This window comes from Mustela lutreola, chromosome 5 (assembly GCF_030435805.1).
Source record: "Mustela lutreola isolate mMusLut2 chromosome 5, mMusLut2.pri, whole genome shotgun sequence".
NCBI classification, from domain to species: Eukaryota; Metazoa; Chordata; class Mammalia; order Carnivora; family Mustelidae; genus Mustela; species Mustela lutreola.
Window position 1 is genome coordinate 165,790,927 of NC_081294.1, and position 7,094 is coordinate 165,798,020.

At 35.1% G+C, this 7,094-nt stretch overlaps 1 pseudogene; it reads left to right on the forward strand.

Annotated features, from left to right (window-relative positions):
• Nucleotides 1–793: 793 nt before the first annotated feature.
• On the forward strand, nt 794–5,453 carry LOC131831275 (olfactory receptor 2G3-like; annotated as a pseudogene).
• Nucleotides 5,454–7,094: the final 1,641 nt, after the last annotated feature.

Genomic DNA, 7,094 nt, shown 5'->3' on the forward strand with positions numbered 1-7,094 from the left:
CACAAATAAGTCTAAACTAATATGTAACTAAACTCTCTAAATATCAAAGCTACACAACATATCTTGATGAATGAACAAATGTGTGCATCCTAATGAGATTCACACTTCTAAATAGAAACATGAGAAGTGGCAAATATGGGGATGATAATCAGATTATCAGAATTATCCAAGTTCTACATCCATCTCTGCCACATATTGATATTGCAAATTTAATCAATATGTGCATATGTACATTTGTGTGTGTTTATACATATTTTGGAATTAAAATTGGAATTTGTTTTTCTCTGAAAAAACAATCAAATCAAAATTTATTTATTTATTCATTTATTTATTTATTTAAGATTTTATTTATTTATTTGACAGAGAGAGATCACAAGTAGGCAGAGAGGCAGGCAGAGAGAGAGAGGAGGAAGCAGGCTCCCTGATGAGCAGAGAGCCTTATGCAGGACTCGATCCCAGGACCCTGAGATAATGACCTGAGCCGAAGGCAGCAGCTTAACCCACTGAGCCACCCAGTGGCTATATTTATATAAAATTATATATATATTATATTTATATAAAATAAATCTATTTTATTCTAGTATATGTGATTATGTTTTTCAAATTTCATTTAAAGAAAGTTTTCAAAAAAATGAAAAAAAAATTAGTCTGGGAAGTTACTAAATACAATCTCCTTAATAGCATTTTAATATTAAAGAACCATTATTTCTTTGATATTTGACTATGATTCTATGTCCCTAAAGAACATTATTCTTCTCCTGCTTGTATCATTAGCTTATCACTGGCACCCAACATGGCTCAGGAAAATTACAGCATCATCATTGAGTTGGTCCTTGGTGAAATTTTCTAATCATCCTCAGGCTGAGATCCCTCTATTCCTTTTCTTCTCTGGGGTCTACCTTGTCAATCTCTTTGGAAACACAGCTATTATCATCTTGGTGGTAATTGATCCCTGTCTCCAGACACCCATGTATGTTTTCCTCTGCCACTTGGCCTTTCTCAACATATTTTACACCAAAACTGTGGTACCCAAGATGCTCTTCAACCTCCTTGCTCCCAAGAAAATTATCTCTTATGAACTCTGCCTTTCCCAGACCTACATCTCCCTGTTAATGGGAGCAGCTGAGTGCATTATTCTGGCCATCATGGCTCTGGACCATTATGTGGTCGTTTATTACCCTCTACGATACCTGCTCATCATGAACTGGTTTGTGTGCATGCAGCTTGCTGTAGGGGCATGGACCATCAATTTCTTTACCTCAGTGGTGCCCCTCTACTTCACCATACTTCCCTTGTGTAGCCTTTACATTGTTGACCATATTTTTTGTGAATCACCTGTTCTTCTTCATATGTCCTGTGCTGATACATCCCTGCAAGAAACCCTGATGGTGATAGGTGCATCTGGTACCCTCTTGCTCCCCTTACTTCTTATTACTCTCTCCTACCTCTGGCATATTGTTTGCTTTGATGAAGATGCATTCAGCAGAGGGTAGGAAAAAGGTTTTCTCTGTCTGTAGCTCTCACCTGACTGTGGTGACCATTTATTATGGGACAAGCATATTCATGTACATGAGGCCTAAAACTCTATATTAAGCTGAGGGTGATAAATTAATCTCCTTATTTTATGCTGTAATAAATCCTGCTTTGAACCCATTAATCTACAGTCTGAGGAACAAGGAGGTGGCTGGAGCCTTGAAGAGAGTCTTAGGAAGATTGTCAGTGTCCCAAAGGCAAATGATACTATCTTGAGAAGCCAGTAGACAGAATCTTATACTTTAATGGACTGTCTAAAAACTGACATTAGTAACTTAATTAACTACAACTATATCAGAATTATTGCAAATATACAATTTCATTCACTACTGACACCCTTTTGTGACCCTCCTTTTAGTGAATAATGTTAACAGATTATATTCTTTTTTAAAAGGTTTTATTTATTTATTTGACAGAGATCACAAGCAGTCAGAGGGGGCGGGGATCAGGCTCCCTGCTAAGCAGAGAGTCTGATGCGGGACTCAATCCCAGGAGGCTGGGATAATGACCTAAGGTAGATGCTAAAGGACTGAGCTCCCCAGAGGCCCCAACAGATTATATTATTTTATGAAATATTGCTACATATAAGTTCTTTATTAAAAAATACATGTAAGTATAACTTATGAAAAAAGTGGAGTTGAAATTTCAAGGTAGGTTTTTGAATCCCATAATTTCACACAGACTCTATATTTTATAATTACTATGTGATATTTGTACACATTTTTCCTTACTGATCAAATGTCATAGCATACTCTTTACCCTTTACTCAATCTATGAAATTATAATTTATGATTCAACTCTGCTGTAAACTGATTCCTGACACATCTGTCCAATTCTAGTGTTCTGAATACGTCACTACAGCCCCTCAAACATGTGATATTTTACAAGTAATCCATTTCTCAGAAATGTGTTTTATATGAGTGTTGCAAAGCTCAAGTCAATTGCCAATTTCTACATCAATCCTTTCTTGAAAACCGTCTTACCTTGCTGTAAATTCTATTCCTTTGATGCAAGGCCTTAAAAGTTATCTCTTTTATTGTAAGTTGTATTTTATTTTCTCACATGTTTCTTGACAGTCATTAAGTAATTTATTTAAACTGTACAGAGAACATTGGCTATCCATAGAAATATCATCATCTTATTCACTAAACAGTACACACTGGGGGTGCCTGGGTGGCTCAGTCCTTAAGTATCTGCCTTTGGCTCAGGTCATGATCACAGGGTCCTGGGATCGAGCCCAGCATTGGGTTCTATGCTCAGCAGAGAGCCTGCTTCTACCTCTCACATTCCCTCTGCTTGTGTTCCCTGACTCTCTCTCTCTCTCAAATAAAGAAAATGTAATAAATAAATAAATAAATAAATAAATAAATAAACAGGACGCACTGACTTTTAACTACAGCACAGGAGAATAGAGCATAAGGGATAACTCAGAGGACACTGGGATTTGGAGAGGAGAAGTGAGTTTGGGGAAATCAGGGAGTGGAAACATGAGAGACTGTAGACTCAGAAACAAGCTGAGGGTTTTGGAGGGGAGGGTAATGGGAGAATGGGTGAGCCTGGTGGTGGATTTTAAGGAGGGCACATATTGCTTGGAGCACTGGGTGTGGTGCATTAACAATGAATCTTGGAACACTGAAAAAATAAAATAAAATTTAAATTTAAAAAAGCAAGCCTTCTTTATAAGGCTTACTTGTGCTGAGTCATGAATAATAGAGAAATTCCACCAGGTGTACATGTCAAAAAGGGAAACAAAATGAAGTTGTAGCATGGTGGGGGGGGGGGAAACAGTGAAAATAATTCATTGTATCTTTGTTGAACTCTACACTGTCCTCAAAGCATATATGCATTTTATTAATTTAATAAACAGAGCAAGTCTTAACATTTTTGGAAGGATTTATTTATTTAATTGAGAGACAGAGAAAGTGTGAGAGTGGTGGTGGGGCAGAGGAGAGAGAGTCTTATTCAATCTATCTCTATCTCGGGACTCTGAGATCATGACCTGAGCCCAAACCAACAGTTAGTTATTCTGGCACCCCAGCATTTTTCTTTTTCTTCTCTTAACATCAAGATCCCTTGTAGTCTTTATTTGTTGAAATAAATGTCATGTTTTACCTAATTGTACATTAAAATATTATGTTATGTGTCAGATTGGCAACCTAAATTTGGGGGAAATGTGTGTTTATTTATTTATTTTTTGCTTTAAGATTTATTTATTTATCTTAAATAAATCTATTTAAGATTTATTTATTTATCTATTTATTTATCATACAAGCAATTGGGGAGGGGTGGAGAGAGAAGGATAGAATCTTTTTAAGATTATTTACTTATTTGACAGAGAGAGAAATAACAAGTAGACAGAGGCAGGCAGAAGGAGATGGGGAAGTAGGCTCTCGGCTGTGCAGAGAGCACAACGCAGGGCTCAATCCCAGGATGCTGAGATCATGACCTGAGCCAAAGGCAGAGGTTTAACCCACTGAGCCGCTCAGACACCTGGAGGAGACAATTTTAAGCTCACTCTGGGTTGTTGCAAAGAGCACCACAGGGGGCGCAGTGCCATGGTCCTGAGATCATGACCTGAGCAGAAACCAAGAGTCTGAAGATGAACCAATTGAGCCATGCAGGTGACCCAGGCAAAGCTATTTTTATTCCCTAAGTGTTGTATTTTATGCTTTTTTTTGGACCAGTTGAAATTAAACTATAAAAAGGATTATGTATGCATAGTAAGAAAATAAAAAAAATTATATTCAACTGATGGCTTTCCTTATCTTACTATTTTTAAATGGCAAATTCCTCATTTCATATAATGTCTACCTTTCTTATCCCAAATATCATGCCTTTGATTTTCTATTTATGTGGCAAGCATGACTATTTAAAAAAAAAAAAAAGTTCCAGATTAGCACTCTGATACTACAACTGAATGTCACTGGAACCTCATTTTCTGCATACATAATTAAAAAACAAAAATGAAAATATTTCTGATCCCTTATTGAGAGAATTACAGGACATTGTGCATAGAATTATAATAAGTTCTTAGAAAATCAAGTACCTATTAACACCCAAGACATTAAATTTCCAAACCATTTTGTTCTGTTTCTTTAAACCAATGTGCCACAAATATATTTTGGAACTACCTTCATAATTTTTGTCACTATTTCTTACTCTAAGACTACTTAAATCTCTATCTTTCTATGTTTGAGGTGAGTTTCCTTTCTGTTGCCTGTAGGATAGTTTCTGGCTGTTGACATCATCACTTTGTAACATAGATTATAACTCCATGTATGAAAGTAGCTAATAACTGATGACTCTAAATAGGGTAAATTGTTCTATTGTCCATGTCTTCTATTTCTAGGAAATATTCTGGGGATTGGTTACTGGAACTACAACTTTTAATGAGTAATTTTTCTTCTGAGAGCAAAGGTGATAATGGGAGATGTTCCCAAACACACACACACACACACACACACACACACACACACACACACACATTGTTTGAACATACACTCTATATCTGTAAAATAATAAATTAATATGGCTTGTGCAGAACACTGATAAAACACAGTGGGGAAAAAAAGTTAAAAATGAAATATCCAATAATTTTTTTTTCTTTTAAAAAAAAATTTATTTATTTCAGAGATAGTGAGTGAGAGAGAGCATGACAGGGGAGAAGCAGACTCCCTGTGGAGCTGGGAGCCCAATGCAGGACTGGATCCCAGGACTCCAGGATCATGCCTAAGCTGAAGGCAGTTGCTTAACCAACTGAGCCACCCAAGAGCCCAAACTTATTTTTTTTCTATACGTTAATGATATAATTTATTTCCCAAACAAGGTCATGATTGATGATGGAAGTCCCAATACTAATAATTTATGTTGATAGAAAAAAGAATCCAAGACTCTCTGAGTTTGAAAAACTGAGGTTATGATATCCTACACATATTGTAATTTACAAGATAATTATAAGAAACAACATTTTTATGATTAGGTATCATAAGAGTGATACCTAATAACCACAAAATTCACTAAATCAAAGGATGTTTTCCAGTAATGCTGGCATCATGGCAACAGAATGTGTCCCTATTTCTACAATTAAAATTCAGCAACCATTCAGAAGCCAAAATGGGATTGGGCAAGCAGTGGAATAAAACATCACATACCAGGGTACTAAGAAGGATTCTTAGTATCTGTACCCTGTACAGTGGGTAATAGGCAGACAAATTATGGTACAGGCTACCCTTAATTAGATATCTCTTTTGAAAGTGTTTTTGATCATTCAGTGACTTACATTCTAATTCTTTTGATGACCTTTGTAGAACAGAAGTTTTAATTTTATTGAAGCCAGGTTATCTATCTATCTATCTATATATTTTTTCCTTTAATGAATTATGGCTTTATTGTATCTAAAATGTCAATGCTGTAGACGTTTTTTCATATGTTGTTATCTTCTGGAAGTTTTTTTTTCTTTTTTTAGTTTTTTTTTTTTATTTTAGGTTTATTGCTATGATCCATTTTTGAGTTAATTTTATGAAGAGTACCAAGTCTATGCAAAATTTGGTTATTCTTTGTAATTGTTTTGTGTTTTTTTCCATGTGGATTCTTAGTTTTACACTTATTTGTTTTCAAGAAATTATGTTTGCGTCACTGTATTGCCTTTGCTCCTTTGTCTAAGATCAGGTCACATAGGGGTCTCTTTCTAGGTTCCTTTTCCATTACATTGATCTATTTTTCTACTCTTTTACTAATACCACACTGTCTTGTTCACCACAGCTATATTCTAAGTCTAGAAGACAGGTGACTTTGTTTTTGTTTGTTTGTTCATTTGCTTATTTGTTTTTCTTTCAATGTTGTGTTGGCTATAATGGATCTTTTTACCTCTCTGTACAATCGTTTGAATGACATTGCTGTATTTGTTAAATATACACAAAATATACAAACTATTTTGTTGGGACCAAATTTGACTTGCTAAATCTAACGATTAAGTGGGAAAGGACAGACATCATGATATTATTTAGTCTTTCTATCCATGAACATGAAATATGTGTCCATTTATTTAATTATTTTTTAAAGATTTATCTATTTTACAGTAGGAGAGTGAGAAAAAGAGGGAGAGAGAGAGCGCACACATGAGTGGGAGGGGAAGAGGGAAAGGAAGAGAGAAGACTTTATCAAGTAGACTCCACACTAAGTGCAAAGCCTGCACTTAGTAACTTGGCCCTGAAATCACAACCTAAACTGAAACCAAGAGTTGGGCCACTAACCAACTATGCCACCCAGACATCCCTTATTTTTATTATTTTCATCATACTTTTGTACTTTTACTTATATAGATCCTATACATACTTTATTAGACTTATACCTAAGTATTCATTTTGAGGGATACTTATGGAAAAGGTATTGTTTAAAAAATAAAATAAAATGGTATTATTCTTAATTCCAAATTCCACTTGTTTATTGATATTATATAGGAAAGCAATTCATCTTGTGTATTGATTTGGTATCCAGTAATCTTGCTATAATCACTTTTTAAATTCAATTGTTGTTGATTCATTTAGATTTACCACATAGAT